This window comes from Budorcas taxicolor, chromosome Y, assembly GCF_023091745.1.
Source record: "Budorcas taxicolor isolate Tak-1 chromosome Y, Takin1.1, whole genome shotgun sequence".
NCBI classification, from domain to species: Eukaryota; Metazoa; Chordata; class Mammalia; order Artiodactyla; family Bovidae; genus Budorcas; species Budorcas taxicolor.
Window position 1 is genome coordinate 8,322,099 of NC_068936.1, and position 18,878 is coordinate 8,340,976.

The 18,878-nt window shown below is 40.4% G+C and overlaps 1 pseudogene; it reads left to right on the top strand.

The window, feature by feature from the left end:
- The first annotated feature begins 5,813 nt into the window (after window positions 1-5,813).
- Window positions 5,814-7,100, top strand: LOC128071017 (zinc finger protein 280B-like; annotated as a pseudogene).
- The last annotated feature ends 11,778 nt before the right edge of the window (window positions 7,101-18,878 follow it).

Consider the following 18,878-nt stretch of genomic DNA (forward strand, 5'->3'; position numbering starts at 1 on the left):
ACTTACACTTGTTATCTCTTGGCCTAAAATCCAGTTGGGTAGTTTAGCCTCAGGGTCTCTCCTGAGGTTGTAGTCAAGCTTTTGTCTGGCTTGGCAACCTCTGAAGACTTGGCTTGTTGAATCGAAGCTCTCTCACTTAGGTACTCATGAAGCCTCAGTTTCTCCTTCTGTGGCCTCTCCAAGGGGCTGCTCTTGTGAAGGCTGCTTTCTTTTCCCAGAATGAGTGATTCAGGAAAGAACTTGCACCCAGGATAAAGTGCAGAGTGTTTTTTCAGATGTTACACATCTTCACTTCTGTATTTGCTTAGTCTCACAAGTCAACCCTGTGATAGATTGAGAGAGAACTACACAGGGGGTGGGAATATCAGAAGATGCGGTTCATTTGAAGGCTGGTTACCATACCCATTAATCTATCATGCCAGCCTTTCTTCATATGATCTCAGTTCCCTACTGTGAGCACATTAATTGGCTTGTGTACACTTCTTGTGTGCTGCTGCTGCTGCTAAGTCGCTTCAGTTGTGTCCCACTCTGTGCAATCCCATGGACAGAAGCCCACCAGGCTCCCCCATTCCTGGGATTCTCCAGGCAAGAACACTGAAGTGGGTTGCCCTTTCCTTCTCCAATGCATGAGAGTGAAAAGTGAAATTGAAGTCGCTTGGTCCTGTCCCACTCTTCGAAACCTCATGGACTGCAGCCCTCCAGGCTCCTCCGTCCATGGGGTTTTCAGGCAAGAGTACTGGTGTGGGTTTCCATTGACTTCTCCATCTTGTGTGTTCTCTGGCTTGATCTACTCAATTCTTGATCTACTCAATTCTTGTCTATTCAGTGATATTCTAGCAAGCCTCTTCTTTTTCCTGGATTAAGTTTCTGTTTCTCTGGATGGTTCCCATCAGCAAACAGACTGACTATAATGTGGCCTGTTGTTAAAAATCCATCTTTTGGTAACACATCCTGCTTTTGCTGCTTTTATTTCATATTTGTTTATTATAGACTTGTGCAGAGTTGTTAATAGACTTTGTTATCTTGAGTTCTCTCAGTTTCCTTTAAAGCCACTTTTGTCAAGGCCACAAGTGAATTTCAAATGTTTAACTCAGTGGCCAATTTTTAGTTGTTATTTTATTTAATTTATTGGCAGCTTTTATGAGAGTAGTTCATTTCCTCTTCCCTGAAAAAAATGTTTCCCTTGGATTACAGAGTGCTTCTCTTTCCTGCTTCTCTTCCACCTACAGTTCTCCCACATACAATGTGTGACCTTTGTATCTGGCTTTATTCAGATGTCATATTTTCTTTTTAAATATTTATTTATTTAGTTATGTGGCATGTGGGATCTTAGTTCCCAGCCCAGGGATGGAACCTGTGGAGAGTCTTAAACACTGAATATCCAGGGAAGTCCCCTAGTTTGTGTATTTTCAAGATTCATCCATTTCATGTCTGTCTAGCAGTGAATTTTTTTTTATAGCTTAATATGGTATATGAATATGATAAATGGCTTCCATTTAGTCCATTGTGAGCATATATCACAGTTTATGTATTCATTCATCAATTAATGGATAATACTTGGATGGTGTATGCTTTGTGGCTATTGTGAGTAATGTTGCTGTGAACACTGATTTTGCATGGACTGAACATTTTCAGTTTTTATGGATATATAGAAAAGAGTGAAATTGCTGGATCATATGGCTACTCTATATTAAATTTTTGAGGTACTGACAAACCACTTTTCCAAAGTGGTTGTACCATTTTACAGCAATTACATCAACAATATCTAAAGATTCCTTTTCTCCACATCCTCTGCAGCACTTGTTATTATTCCTCTTTTTGATTATAGCCAACCTAATGGCTGTGAAGAAGTATCTCAGTGAGACTGATGTACATTTTGCTAGGGGCTTGCCTGGTGTCTCAGAAGGTTAAGTGTCTGCCTTCAGTGTGGGAGACCTGGGTTCAATTCCTGGGTCAGGAAGGTACCCTTGAGAAGGAAATGGCAATCCACTCCAGCACTCTTGCCTGGAAAATCCCATGGATGGAGGAGCTGAATAGGCTACAGTCCATGGGGTCACAAAGAGTTGGAAATGTCTATTTAAATTCTTTTCCTGGTTGTTAAATGTTTTTTTTTTTTAATTGTTGTAAAAAAACATCTAACTTAAATTTTTACCATTTTAACCATTTTTGCATGCTAAGTATTTCACACACTTTCATCAGCCTTTTGGAGAAAGAAATGGCAACCCACTCCAGTATTCATTCCTGGAGAATCTCATGGACAAAGGAGCTTGGTGAGCTACAGTCCATGGGGACACAAAGAGTCGGACATGACTGAGTGACTAATACACACACACACACACACACACATAGTCACAGTGTCGTTTTGTTGTTGATGTCATTGTTTTAGCTGTGCTATGCAGCTTGAATGACAGTTCCCTGATCGAGGATCATACCCAGGCCCCTGATAGGAAACCAAGGAGTCCTAACGCCTGAACTACCAGGGAATTCCTTATCCCATTGTTATGATCTCTACATTTTTTCATCTTGCAGAATTGAAACTCTGTACACATCACCTGTCCCATTAAACAACAACTCTTTTCTTCCCTGTTTCCCTAGACCCTGGACTCCATCATTCTTTGTTTCCTTCCTATTGCTTGACTATATTAGATATTTCATATAAGTGGAAACATAAAGAATTTATCTTTTTTATGACTGGCTTATTTCATTTGGCTTGATGTCTGAAATGATCATGCATGTTGTAGCATGTGACAGAAATTTCTTTATATGGCTAAGTAATGTTTCATTGTATGTATATATCACATTTGATGGACATTTAGATGCTTCCACCTCTTAGTTGTTGTGATTAGTGCTGCTGTGAGCATGGATGTGCAAATATCTCAAGACCCCATGTTAGCTTCTTTTTTTTAAATTTTATTTTATTTTAATTTTATTTATTTATTTTTTAATAGTTTTTTTATTTTTTTTAATTTTAAAATCTTTAATTCTTACATGTGTTCCCAAACATGAACCGCCCCCCCCACCTCCCTCCCCATAACATCTCTGTGGGTCATCCCCATGCACCAGCCCCAAGCATGCTGTATCCTGCGTCAGACATAGACTGGCGATTCAATTCTTACATGATAGTATACATGATAGAATGCCATTCTCCCAAATCATTCCACCCTCTCCCTCTCCCTCTGAGTCCAAAAGTCCGTTATACACAGCTATGTCTTTTTTCCTGTCTTGCATACAGGGTCGTCATTGCCATCTTTCTAAATTCCATATATATGTGTTAGTATACTGTATTGGTGTTTTTCTTTCTGGCTTACTTCACTCTGTATAATCGGCTCCAGTTTCATCCATCTCATCAGAACTGATTCAAATGAATTCTTTTTAACGGCTGAGTAATACTCCATTGTGTATATGTATCACAGCTTTCTTATCCATTCATCTGCTGATGGACATCTAGGTTGTTTCCACGTCCTGGCTATTATAAACAGTGCTGTGATGAACATTGGGGTACATGTGTCTCTTTCAATTCTGGTTTCCTCGGTGTGTATGCCCAGCAGTGGGATTGCTGGGTCATAAGATAGTTCTATGTGCAATTTTTTAAGGAATCTCCACACTGTTCTCCATAGTGGCTGTACTAGTTTGCATTCCCACCAACAGTGGAATTGGTGAATCATGTGCTAGTTCTATTTTTTTTTTAATTTTTCAAGGAGGCTTTATACTGTTTTCTGTAGCAGTTGCACCGTTTTAAAATCTATCCATAACACACAAAGATCCAGTTTCTGTACGTGCTTGCCAACAATTGTCCTTTCCTTTCCTTCCCTTTACCTTTCCTTTCCTCCATATGTAAACACACACACATGCACACACATTTTTTTTCATATCCTTTTCCATTATTGTTTATCACAAATTATGAATCTAGTTCCTTGTGCTATACAGTATGATATTGTTTATCTATTCTATATATTAATATTATAGTTTGCAGATGCTAATCACCAGCTCCCAATGTGTCCCTGTTTCACTGTTCCCTCTTGGTAATCACATAGTCTGCTCTCTATGATGGTGAGTCTATTTCTGTTTCATAGATAAATTTATTTGTGTCATATTTTAGAGTTCACAAGTGGGTGATACCATATGATATTTGTCTTTCTCTTTCTGACTTCCTAAGTATTCTTTTTAATGCTAGTGTGGATTCAAGTATTTACTTAACTTCATTTTCAGAACATTTGTTGCTACTGTATAGAAATGTGATTGACTTTTAAAATATTTATCTTATATTCTGCAAACTTTATATTAATTATAATACTTGTAGTTTCTTCAGGATTTTCTATATACAAAAGTCTGTTACCTCCAATATGCTTTGACTTTTTCCTTTCCATTCTGAAGACTGGTTTTTTTGTTTGTTTGTTTGTTTGTTTGTTTTTAACAATGGCAGCAATTCATTTTTCTTACCTGATTGCTCTGGTTGTAGAACTGCCAGATAATATTGAGCCAAAGTGTGGAATAGACTTCCTTGTGTTGTTCCTAGTCTTAGAGGGAAAGCTTTCAATTTTTCATTATTAAGTATGCTGTTAGCTGTGGGTCTTTTACAGGTACCCTTTGATTGAGAAAGTTCTCTTCTGTTCTTAGTTATAAAGTGTTTTTTTAACCCGTGTTATGAAAAGGTGCTAGATTCAGGGAAATGCTTTTTCTTCAGGCAGATGTGTTATTTGATTTATTGTTTTAAAATGGCATAATGTTGATTGACTTTCATATAATGAACCAAATTTGCATACCTCCCTAAATCCCATGTGATCATGGTATACAATCTTTTTTTATATGTTGTTAGATTTTGTTTGTCAGTATTTTGTTGAGGACTCTTTCACCTGTATTCATAAGGGATATCAGTTGTGTGTGTGTGTGATGTCTCTGTCTGATATGGACATGAGAGAAATACTGGCATCACTTTCCCTGCTATGTGGGGAAGAGACCTGTGGAGTAAAAGATGAAGCATTGTTGGATTTAAGTTTAGCGAGGATCAGAGGGAGAAATTTAGGATATATCAGTGTGGAATTGGGGTGAGATTATCAAGAGAGTTCATTCTCAATTTCCTAGGCCTGTGTTAAGTGCTTGACATCGGATTATGCTGTTTGTTAACTAGGTATAGATACTTTATACTTTGAATTTGCTACCTATTTTCTTTATTAACATTTAGAAATTAGTATTTTTGAATCAGTTGTAATGTGCATTTAAGATACATGTTCTTCCAATTTTACTACAAAACAAGATGCCATTGAATAGCTGATGCCTTTTAAAAAGAGTTTTTAACCTTATATCTAACAAACAAGCATGTTTCTCTTTAACATAAAGAAACACATTTAAAAGTTATAAATTTGTCCAAGAAGATGTGGCTGGTGTGTGGTTAACTTAGAATTCCAACTTAATCTTCTTTGACTCCAAAGTCCATGTTTCTAAACACTGTACAACAGTGCTTTTGTAAAAATACTTGTCCTTTATGTATGATTTCACCTAATGATCAGTGGTGTTGGGTTTTTTTTTTTTTTCCTTTTTTTAAATAGAAGATATAAAAGTCAACATGGGACAAAGCTATAATTCTAGAGTCATGTAGACTTGTAGTCATAGGTTTTTCAGCTGTCACTCAGTCTCTTTGACACTCAGTGTCTTTGTCTGTGAGATAAGGATGTTTATAATTACCCTAGAGCTTTGGAGATAATCAAATAGCACATTTTTCTGTACTTAAGTAATATGTAGCATGTTTATACTTAGGTGGCAGTTTGTATAAAGGAAGCACTGGGACTTGTGGCCACACCTTCCAAGAATAAAATATGGAACCACCATGTAAGTTATGTGAAGAAGAACAAGAGCCAGAACTACCGAAATGCGAGGAAGATACCAAACAAGTAGATGGTAATGATGCTGAACTGATCTTGGTTGGAATGGAACATGTAAATGAAGATGCTGATGTGGTCTTTGTTGGGATGACCTCAACTTCAAAACCAGTCGTTTCAAACATACTGAACAGAGTTACCCCAGGTTCTTGTTCAAGGAGAAAAAGGTATGTTCACTTCAGGAACGGTAACGCTCACAAATTGCAGCCTGTTAGTCATGTGACTCCTACATCAGAAGCAAAGACTGTCTTGCCAGTTTCTGACTCTGAATCAAGATCAACAGATAGTCCTGTTATTATTGAGCCTTTGTCTCAAGCTGATTATAAAAATAGTTCACCACAAATAGTGCCTAATAGCTTTTCAAAAGGAGTTATGTTGTTCTTTGATTACTTTCACAAGTTCATTGCAGCATCCAGTAGAAACAGCAGTTTCTGCAGGAGATATGAATAAAAGTCCTCATGTATCAAAGTGACTTTCCACTTCTGAAACAAATAGCAGAAATCCCAAAAGGCCTAAACTCAGTGATGGCATTATGCGGGATCATTCCTTAGCTTTGTCCCCTTCAGGTATTTTTCATACAGTGACCACTCAGCAAAGCACACCAGGCAGTGTCCATACCTCACTAAGCCATGTTCAGAATGGAGAACCTTGTCCAACACCTTTTCCAAAGGACAATGTTCATTGCAAGCCTGTGAGACCTTTAGGGGAAAATGGACTGACAAAAACTGATTTTCCAAGTTTAGCAAGTCCAAACAAGATTGTTGATCCCACAGAAGGAAATCTGATTGTGTTACTTCGTGACTTCTACTATGGAGAGCATATAGGAGTTGGGCAGCCAGAACCGAAGACCCACACAGCGTTTAAATGCCTCAGCTGCTTGAAAGTTCTAAAAAATGTCAAATTTATGAATCACATGAAGCACCATTTGGAACTTGAGAGGCAGAGAGGTGACAGCTGGAAAAACCACACCACCTGCCAGCACTGCCTCCGCCAGTTTCCTACTCCCTTCCAGCTGCAGTGTCACATTGAAAGTGTCCACACTCCCCAGGAGCCCTCTGCAGTCTGTCAAATCTGCGAATTGTTTTGTGAGACAGATCAGGTTCTCTTACAGCACATGAAAGATAATCATAAGCCTGGTGAAATGTCCTATGTATGCCAGGTTTGCAGTTACAGATCATCATTTTTTGCAGGTGTGGATGCACATTTCAGAGCATACCATGGTAACACTAAGAATTTGCTTTGCCCGTTTTGTCTCAAAATTTTTAAAACTGCAGCACCATACAGATGTCATTATAGAGGGCACTGGGAGAAGAGTTTTCACCAGTGTCCCAAATGTCGCCTAGTTTTTAACTTTCAAAGAGAAAAGGGAGCAGAAGACCCAGTGTCATCAAATGTTTAAGAAGCCTAAGCAGCTAGAAGGATTACCTCCTTAAACAAAAGTTGTTATTCAGGTATCACTGGAACCCCTTCAACCAGGATTTGTGGAAGTAGCATCCATTACTGTGAACACATCAGATTGTGAATCATCACCCCCCCCAAATCTAAAACTAGGAGGTCAAAAGAAGAAAAAAAAAATTAATTCTACTTTTAGTAAGTTTGAAGCAAGTATTTCAGTCAAAGTTAAAAACCCCATTAAAAACAAACAAAAAAAATCAAATTATAGCATTACCCAATAATATCAAATATAGGGAAACCGATGATAATTTATGTATTTTTGTTTTAAATACAGGAAGTCCAGTTTTGTTTGATCTGAATATTGAGATGTTATTTAAAAATCTGTTACCCGTTTTTCATAAAATTGTCTCAACATGTAAAAGAATGTGTGCATGTGTGCATAAGAGAGAGAGGGAATGAGAGAAGTGGACAAAGGAAAAGTAACAAAATGTTTTGGTATTTCATGTTACTTGTAAGTTCGAAAGCTCTACTATACATATAATCTGTAGAGTGTTTTAGCAATGTAATTTTCAACTGTTTCCATGCCTTGAAGATCTCAATATCAATTATATAGCCAGATTGGAATGGGTTTCTTATGATATGGTCCCGTGTGCTGCTGAACTCTCCGAAGTGCCTCTTGTGCTGATCTAAGATAATCTGGCTGTGAAAGCGTGCTGTGGAGAAGTTGATGGAGAAGCTAAGATGTGAGTTTGGACCAGACATGGGATTTAATCAGTGAAGAGCTGTGGCTTCTTGTCCCATTGGAGGAAGAGGTATACATTCACTCCAGGCCTGGATCCAAGGCAGAAAGAACACTGTCTCAGAGTGTCTTTACCTAACATCTCAGGAAGCTAACCATTAAAATGCCTTTATTTGGTGACAGACCCCTGCAGGCATCAAGCAGGCCCTGTGTATCATTGACTGCAGTTGGAGAAGAAGAGATAGTTATTAGAATGAGACCTGGTGCCTGTGGACCTCTTGTTGAGTGACCAAAATGGGAATTTGATTCATTCCATCCCCTTTCCCATTTGGCTGGCCTATAGTCACAGTGAAGTAGCCATATATGTGTCGTACACAATAGTAAAGCAAGTTAAGATTTCAAAAAAAAAAAAAAAAAAAAAAAAGAGAGAGAGCCTTGACATCCAGTTTGATTTGTATTGGACCCAGAGTTTTAACTGAAAAGGATAAATCACAGGAAACCTGTTCAGTTTATGAACTGAGGTAAATTGAGTTCTCTTACCCTTAAGCTACAATGGAGTTGTCCAAGAATAGTAAATGTAGTGGATAAAAATGACCCAGGGTGATTAAACCCTTTTTAGAACTTTTCCTTAACTTTTCCAGTTCCATATGCTTTACCCTAGTTGAACATGTGAAGATTTCAGTTTTGTATCTTATCTTGCCTTGGACACAAATGTAGTACAGTTAACAACTAATTCTTTGTGTGTGTAATTTCCCATTTTATCAAACTAATACTGAGTTTCAGTCTTACTTGACACAGTCTGATGTGCAAGAATTGTCTCGTTTATTTTACTAATTATCAGGTCATAGAGTTATTATCCTTCCTGTAATCTATCCAACTATTTAATCTGTGATTATACTTGTGATTATACTTTTTTCTTGTGGTTTCCAAGGGCTCTTTCACAGACCTGTGGGGTACCCTCTAAATATTGGTTCCTGAACATCAGCACACTTGGCTGCCTCCATAGGTTCCTGGAGTTGAGTCTCCTCCTGGAGTTAAATGTCATCCCTTCTTCACTTCTGGGACAGATACCTAGCAATCTCTGTGCACCATTCAAGGAACCTGGGATCCTGGCTGTAGACCTGTGCCAGGAGAAATCTCTCCATTTCCATTTCCTTTTCCTTTCTCCTCCTCTTTGTCTCTCTGCACTCTGCCCCCTCCTCAATTTATTTAAATCCTCTTAGCTTTCACAAAATGCTGGAAAATGATAATCACCAAGGGGTTAGCATCCCTCTCAGAACTGAAGAGGAAGGACTACAGATGACTAAGCTGTAGTGAGTCTATTGTCTCCATTTTAGGTAATTTCCTGTGTGTGAATTTAAATACAAATAAATTGTATTTATTTACTCAGTGCTTGATTGATTGATATGCACTTTGAATATTATACTAAGCCTTTCTAGTTAGTTTACTTGGGCCAAAGCACTTTGCTAAGTGTCAGCTTAAACCACTCTTAGGTGTATAAAGAGTGTGTGTGTGTGTGTGTTCTGGTCTTAGGTGAAAACTCTATGTATAAATAAATGTGCAGACTACTGCATTCTTATCTCCTTTATTCTATTTCTATAGTAAAAATATGAAATGTTTTAGTTATGTGTTTTTACTGTTGCTTAGTATTATCAACACTGTTACTGTTGTTTGCTCTGAAGTATGCTCCTAAGGAGTACAAGTTTTATTTATTTTCAAATAAAAAGTTTCCAGGGATATGGTCCCTGACTACTCCCTCTCTTCCATTCTCTGTCGTCCTACTCTACTATTTCCCCCACTAGTGCACTGTTTTTGACAACACAGGCCTTGCTTTTCCTCCAGCAAATTCCGTTTCTTCCTGATCCAAAGACTTTGCAACTGCTGTTCTTTCACATGGCTTGCTACCTCCTTTGTTTGAGCTTCACCAACGCTGTTCAAATCACACAATGAAATTTCCAACCCCCTCCCTTTCCTCCTCCTCCTTAAAGGCACTTTAAGTCTTTACCCTCTTCCCTCTCCAGCCTAAATTTCCTAGATTTTCACACACACATACACACACACAAACACACACACACACACACACACACACACAAACACACACACACACACACACACAATATTAGGGCTTTGCTTAGAATTAACTTGAGTCAGTTTCTGTGCCTGCAAACAAAAGATAGTTAATAGTTAGTTGAGTTCTTTCAGGAGCTTCCTCTGTTTTTCTATCAATACCTCTATATTTTTTCCAGGCAATGACATTTTGTTTTGTTTACAAATATATTGAATATCTGGAAAGATTACTGTTTTGTTATTGCCCTTTGTAAATTTCCTTGTCTACTTTGCTTATTTTTTTTTTTATTTTTGCTTTATTTTACTTTACAGTACTGTATTGGTTTTCCCATACATTGACATGAATCCACCACAGGTGTACATGAATTCCCAAACATGAACCCCCCTCCCATCTCCCTCCCCATACCATCTCTCTGGATCATCCCCATGCACCAGCCCCAAGCATCCTGTATCCTGCATCAAACATAGACTGGCAACTCGTGTCGTGCATCATAGTATACATGTATCAATGCCATTCTCCCAAATCATCCCACCCTCTCCCTCTCCCTCAGAGTCCAAAAGTCTACTCTACACATCTGTCTCTCTTGCTGTCTCACATACAGGGTCATCATTACCATCTTTCTAAATTCCACATCTTTCTGGCTTACTTCACTCTGTATAATCGGCTCCAGTTTCATCCATCTCATTAGAACTGAAATGTGTTATTTTTAATGGCTGAATAATACTCCATTGTGTATATGTACCACAGCTTTCTTATCCATTCATCTGCTGATGTTGCCAAAATATTGTAAGTAAAATTAGTATTTATGGAAATATTTTTTTAAAAAAAATTATTTCTGCTGTCTGTATTTTTACAAATAGCATGACATATTTTTATTTATTTATTTTTTTTAATAATCATATTGTGTTGGTCAGGACTTCTAAACAGTGATGTGTAAATGGGTATTCTTTCTTTCTTTTTTTTTTTTTTTTTTTTAGTACATCAAAGGCAATGAGTATATGGCTTAATAAATTTCCATTTCTGTTTTTAGATCTTAAAGAAAATTGTTTTATTGGATAGTTTACAACATTTGTTGAGACATTTACTTTTCTTTCTTTCTCCCTTCCTTTCCTTTTCTTCCTTTCTTCCTCTGTCTCTCTTCCTCTTTCTTTCCTTCCCTTTCTTTCCCCAGGTTTTTGCTTGACTGGACCTTTCCTGAAACAAAAGTAATTACACTCAGAGTTGAATATTATCTCTCAGAATCCATTCCATTTCTCATTTCTAGTACTGGAATTAACATCCTGTTCCCCTTATTAGATTTGCCACAGTCATACCAATGTTTCTGATTTTCTTTTTCAAAAAGCAGCTCTTACTTTATTATCCCAACAAGTTTTATTGTTGTTGTTTTCTATTTTTGTTTCAATTCATATATACCTTCATCTTTCTTTAGGATTTTTTTTTTCTTTATAACCTTGTATTTTAAAAGCTTTCTTTACAATTTTTTTTCTGTTGATATATTTGATTTACAATGATGAGTTTCAGATGTATATCAGAGTAATTAAGTTATGCAGAAACATATCTGTTCATTTGTAGGTTCTTTTCCATTATAGGTTATTACATGATACTGAGGATTTCTTTTCTTCTTCTTCTTCTTATTTTTTTTTTTTCCATAGAGGGCTTAGGGCTTGACCTACCTTTATATAGCAATTTTGTCTGAATCCCAAATATATTTATGTGTACATTTTTAAATAAAATTTTCATTCTCTATGATTTTTGGCAAGTTAATTCCAAAGATTTCACTATTTGCAGGCTTAATGTTTTCATTTATAGTTTACTGAGAATTAAGTTTTCCTTGGAACTCTGAGGGTATGTGTGTATATACAATGACATGTCTATATACACATCCTTTTCTGATTACTACATTTTTTAAGATATGTAAATATATTTTAAAGATATTTTGTTTGTATGATAAAAAACATGAAATGTTTTCATTCTAGAAATTTGTTCCCCCAAATGAATATAGTATAAAGGTATAAAACTATATTCCTTTGAGAATAATCCTTACTAACAGAACTTGGAAATGTTAAAAAGTTATTCATAACACTTACTAAAGGTGGTAAGAAAAACTTTATCCAAGGTAAGAGTAATACATAATATGGGAGAGAGATTGAGCTTATATCTGACTCCAGCAGGGATGCTGGGATTTATAGCTAAGGAACAGGGTGGGTCCATGGGATTGCAAGGAGACACTGGGATACTGAAAAGCAATGGACAACAACAACAGAATGGGTGTCAGTGGGTGGAAACATATTAAGAGGACGATAAGGGTGAGGGTGGATTCTGGCTCAACTGAGAGGATCATTGCTGAGGCTAGGCATGGCTGATAAGACATTCAGGTGAGTGAAAAGTTATGACCAACCTAGATAGCATATTCAAAAACAGAGACATTACTTTGCCAACTAAGGTCTGTCTGGTCAAGGCTATGGTTTTTCCAGTAGTCATGTATGGATGTGAGAGTTGGACTATGAAGAAGGCTGAACGCTGGAACATTGATGCTTTTGAACTGTGGTGTTGGAGAAGACTCTTGAGATTCCCTTGGACTGCAAGGAGATCCAGCCAGTCCATTCTGAAGGAGAGCAGCCCTGGAATTTCTTTGGAACAAATTATGCTAAAGCTGAAACTCCAGTACTTTGGCCACCTCATGCGAAGTGTTTACTCATTGGAAAAAACTTTGATGCTAGGAGGGATTGAGGGCAGGAAGAGAATGGGACAACAGAGGATGAGATGGCTGGATAGCATTACTGACTCAATGGATGTGAGTCTGAGTGAACTCCGGGAGATGGTGCTGAACAGGGAGGCCTGGCGTGCTGCAATTCATGATGTCACAAAGAGTCAGACACGACTGAGCGACTGAACTGAACTGAGAATGTATTTGATCTGATACTGAGGGTGGTCAGATCAAGGGTGGGGTATGTTTTCTAAACTGAAGTAGCAGATTCTGGCTTAGATTGGACTAAATGGACAGGCGCCCCTGGATAAAGACATTGCCCAAATTTGGCAGTGCATTAATGGACTACAGCTGCATAACAAATTACCCCAAACTAACAGCTTAACACAATATTATCTCATACTGCTGAAAGTTGGGAATCCAGGAGTAATTCAGCTAAGTGATCTGGCTCTGTTTCATGAGATTTCCATCATCTGAAGCCTTGACATGGGCTCTTGGATTACCTTCCAAGATGGCTTACTCACATGGCTGTTGAAACCAGTTTCCTTGCTGGTTGTTGGGAGAAAGCCTCAGTTCTTTCACATGGGCCTCTCTCCTGGGCTACCTGAGTGTTCTCAAGATACGACTAAGCTGGCTTCTAGAGTGAGAGATCCAAGAGGATGAGCAAGGAGACTGCAGTGACTTTTATGACCTAGTCTCAGACACTTCATTGTTCATTTCTACAATATTGTAACATTAGAAGTGAGCCACTTAGTCCACCACACATGTGAAGGGGAGAAGGAAGGAATTTGAGGACATAATTTAAAACCATGTGGTACACACATGGCCACAAATTGTTTACATACTTGTATGTCCAAAATGCATTTTTCCTGCCAATGTTTTCAAATAATTTATCCATTATAGCATTAACTTGAAGTTCAGGACCTTGTCATCTAAGTCAGGTTCAGATATGGATCACGGTCCACTTGTACATTATCTCAAGTGTTCTGTCGCTCAGTTGTGTCCTATTCTTTGCGACCCCATGGACTGCAGCACTGCAGGCTTCCCTGCCCGTCAACTCCAGGAGCTTGCTCAAACTCAAGTCCATTAAGTCGATGATGCTATCCAACAATCCCATCCTCTGCTGTCCCCTTCTCCTACCTTCAGTCTTTCCCACATCATGGTCTTTTCCAATGAGTCAGTTATTTGCATTAGGTAGCCAAAGTATTGGAGCTTCAGCTTCAGCATCAGTCCTTCCAATGAATATACAGGAGAGATTTACTTTAGGATTGACTTGTTTGATCTCCTTGCAGTTCAAGAGCCTCTCAAGTCTTCAACACATCAGTTCAAATTATACAAGTGTAGTTCCTCTAGACCTGAGGATGTGTTAACAAAAGAGATGAGTTAATCTGCTCACTTTCACAGCCAACATACAGTGGTGGATCAGGCATAGATAACATTCATAGACACTCCTGTTCCAGAAAGGGGAGGGGAGATCGAAGTCAATAGTAGCAGTACTGAAATACCATGGGTTCTTGTGGGCAGTTCTTTGATTAGGACTTAAGGCCTGGAAACTTCCTAGGCTTCAGTACCTGAATTTTTAATTCTGCCCTCTGACATGATTCCATTGCATGAAAGGTGGCTAGTATATGATTATGGTGAAACAGGCTCCTTAGCCTTCTTCCTGCTTGTAGAAGGCAGAAGTCCAAAGCTCTTACTTTGTACTATTGCTAGTCCTTTCAGTCCGAGTTGAATTTAAATATGTTATCTTAAAAACTGGATGTGTCTCCTGATAATCTTACTGGTTTCATGGCAAAACACCCCACTCCAAAGCCACAATCGCACATGTCTTCATAACAAGGCCTACTCTGTCTTGGTTTTCTGCTGAGATAGCTGAGGGATAACACCCTGAACCTTGGTAGAAGTCTTATTGTGTGATTGAACAGGTCTCTGACTGACACCTCTAAACTCTGTAGGGCATTGGCCTGACTAAATAATGCCATGAGGCATCCCCTTCCAGCTTTTTGAGGCTTGACAAAGAATTTTACAGTCACACTCATCTTTAGAACACCTTTATTAAAAAAAAATAATAATAATATGAAGAAGTACTGGCATATAGGTGGTGTAAAATGTTATATTTAGACCACCTAATCTCAATGCCCTGGATGTGATCTTGCTTTAGAGCCATTAATTTTAGCATCTTCTGTCATCTTAAAAGACTGGAAAATTTCCAAATCAGCAAGTTCATCTCCTTTTTTAATAATATTTATCATAAACTTTTTTTTAAATTTCCCTTTATATTTTACTATAGGCAGCAAGAAGAAACCAGGAAGCACTTTTGGCTATTTGGATGGAAATTCTCTTAGCTAGATAACTCAATTAATTAAGTACAGTTTCTCCTTCCAGCTTATAAGGTACATTTTATACTTTTCATAAACTGCAGGTGGAGGGGACTTTCCTCTTCACAATCCCCAGGCTCTTTCCTCCTGCCTCTCCTTTCTGCCAGGCATCCTAGGTGCACCACCGTGATTCCACTTAGAACGTGTTTGCTCAGTGAGATAATGGGGATCGATTCCCTGGCTTCAGTGCTTCTGCTGGCCAGAGGCTATGTACTTTTCCCTAAGAACTTCATGTTTTCACTATCCAATTTCATCACCTAGCTAGGTCAGTTGTGACAGCTCATACTCACAAGCATACCGATAGGGACTCTATGCGCACATGTGCACAAACATACGGGGGTACACAGTAGCATCTCTAAGCCTTCTTTTACAGGAACGTGAATTTTGGTAAACACACATATTTCTTTGTCCTGATTGTTTTTTCACTTGCTTATCGATCATGTCACCTTGCACTTCTAACTCTGTGACTTATCCTCAAAGGTTACAAAATCTTGGCATTTGCTATTGACAGGGACTGACCTGCAGAGCAGCGGGCAGGGTTGGAAGCACTTGCCATAAACAGCTGTATAACATGTGCCTGCCTTCTGCATTCTCCCATCACCTTGGACAGCTTCACAATACCAGTCACGTTGGCTTGATCCATTGCCTGTGCATTCCTTCAGAGGACCACAGAACAAGGACCGCTGAGGTCACCTGACTTGAAGAATTGCTTTCTCGGTGTGCACCCATCTAGGTCATTCCTTGTCAGTGTTGTGCCCCTCTTTCTAGCCTACCACCCCTTACAGCCCACAACATTCTGAGTGAGCCCCCCTCTTCTTCCTATCTGTGTAGCTTTCTGTGTGCACTTGTCTACTTGTGCCTCCATATGCTATTTCCATGTATCAGGAAAAGGCCAAAGAGACACCTGAGCCTCCAAAATCCCCCAGAGATTGTGATAGGCCTGGGTCTGATCCAAGGTTGTGAAGAAGATGCACATGGATAAAGGGTCTCTTCCAATACAAAGAATGGAACCGGAGGCCATAAAAGTAAGGTGGCATCCCTACACGTCGTCACATCTGTTTAACACTACCCATGCACATGGAGTCCCCAAACAGATGATGCCCTGGGAAACCTGCACTTTCTGGGCCCAGAGCTAATGCCTCCCTTGGGCAGATAGCAGCTTTTCTATCTCAAAAACAACAAGAGGGCTTGAACCACCCAGACATCAGTGATTTTCTAAACGCCAGGTCTCTCTTTCAGTTGTTCTGATTAGGCCCAGGTAGGACTCCCTACAGTCACCCACTCCTATTTCCCTACTCAGCCCCCATGCCAAAGAAGCCAGTGCCTGGTTGGGCCCAGAGGCATCCAAGGCAGTCACCTGGAAGGCGGCATCCCTCTGAGTGTCACTTGGTTGAAATCCCCTATGACAAAATCAAAGATTCTGCTCCAGCAAGACTACCAGAATCCTCCCTCAGGTGCAGACATGCACCTTTGCCCCTCAGGCCCCCAAAGCCAGGGGGAAGACCCCAGAGAAAAGAAGGAATTCGTGTCAGAACTTTCAGCACTGACCATGGGGTATCTTTAGCAGGACCACTACTGCCTAGACCCTGGACCCTGAAAACCAGCAGGCCCTGAACTGCCCCCAGGGGCTTCTCTGTCTCCCACTCTCCTGAGGTCCCTTGGGACATGCAATTAACCCACTGTCCTTGCTTCTTCTCTGTTCCCTCCCTCACAGGCATATCCTGGCAGAGGGTCACACAGGTAAACCCACTTGAACTTTTCTCGCCTTTCAGCACTGCCAGGGAGGCAGGATGGAAGTGCCTGGAGGCATGCCACACTTACAGCATGCTTCTCCTAGGATGCCTGTGGTTTTGCAGATACAGCATACTTTAGCACATCTCATGTTTGGTGTCACATCGTGCCAGTGTGTGGCACCCTCAGGGAGGGTGTGTGCTGACTGCTGGGCTAATCAGGGGCAGCATTGGCCCAGTACCTTCCCAGTTCTCCTTTTGACATGTGTGTGGAAGAAGTCTCCAGTGTGCCAGGCAATCTATGACTCTTTCTCCTCAGGTCTCTGCCCATCTCAGCATGACTTTAGCCTCACTATCCTGGGTCTTGCCATAGCCACGTCCACCATTTCCACAGGCCAGCCCACGGCCCCACACACTGAGGGCTCCACAAATAGTTGTTTCAAAGCTGCACCCCACGTGATTTGCTCTGTGTGAATCCTTAAACTATGAACCCCCTTTTCCCGGTCCAAGCACGCGCAACAGCACAGTAGAAATGATTACCGTGTTTTGTATCTGGTCTAATGCAAATATCTGGAGCCACAGTCTGGAGTTATCACTGGCCATCCTTTCCTCGTTCCCATCCTGGACAGGATCAATGCAAAAGGCAACAAACCACCTTCAGCCTGGTCACTTCATGACTCCTCTTATGGTTGCTAGGCACCTCCACTCCTGCCACTTTCATCTCTGCATCTGCCCTGGGCCGGACACATACACACACAAACACACACACACACACACACACACACACACACACACACAGCCAACATAAGCACATGTGTGTATACACACTCATGCTCAGTCAGTTGAGTTCAGTTCAGTCGCTCAGTCAGGTCCGACTCTTTGCGACTCCATGAATCGCAGCATGCCAGGCCTCTCTATACATCACCAACTCCCGGAATTCACTCAGACTCACGTCCATTGAGTCAGTGATGCCATCCAGCCATCTCATCCTCTGTCGTGCCCTTCTCCTCCTGGCCCCAATCCCTCCCAGCATCAAAGTCTTTTCCAATGAGTCAACACTTCACATGAGGTGGCCAAAGTACTGGAGTTTCAGCTTTAGCATCATTCCTTCCATAGAAATCCCAGGGCTGATCAGTACAGGGACATGAATGCAAACAGCGAAAATAGGTGTTTCAGGAGTTGAAGGTAACTGAGTCCAGCAATGTCAGAGATGGTGACAGTAGGCACCATGTCCTGCCCTTGGGGCTCCCTGTTCACCTCCTCCATGAACTCTTCCATATTTTCCCAAGGCAGCCTGAAGCTGCTTCCAGCGCAGCACATTTGGTGGTTGTGAGATGCTGAGTGGTGTATGTGGAAATGCACAGAAGATCCCAAAGGCTGCACACAGGTGCACTGGGACCCCAGAGAGGACACCCTTTCACTGATAGGCCTTCCCAGGGTAAGGGGCAGGAGTGAAGTGCCCAGGCAATCTCAAACTCAGTGAGCAGCAGGAGGCCAGGGAATGGAAGGATCCACAAAGGATAATTCTGACAAAGATACTTAATACACACTGCCTCTAGTAGTATCACCTGACAACCAGCTGAGAAAGTTAAGGCTTCTGGTGTCCATGCTTTGGCTGGATGCTCCAACATTCGAAGTCCCAGAACCAGTGGACAGGAGTGGAATGACGTGCCCTATACCCTGCAGAGAGACAGGGAAGATGCGTGTGGATCCCACAGGTGGACACCCACAACCTTGCAAACCCACACTCATAAGTGCTGTCAAGGTAATTCTACTTAGTGGTCAATGTGTTCAAGAAGTAGGGGGATCCTGAAAGGAAAATATCAACTTGCAGTGGGACCATGGATGACTCTGCAACAGCATCTGCCAGGATAGAGAGGAGGGAAAAGGTTCCTGTGCCTCCTCCTCCTCCTGAGTGATGGACTTCAAAGACCAGCAGAAAGGATACAGCTATGGCCCAGAAGCAAGGGATGCCCCAGATGATG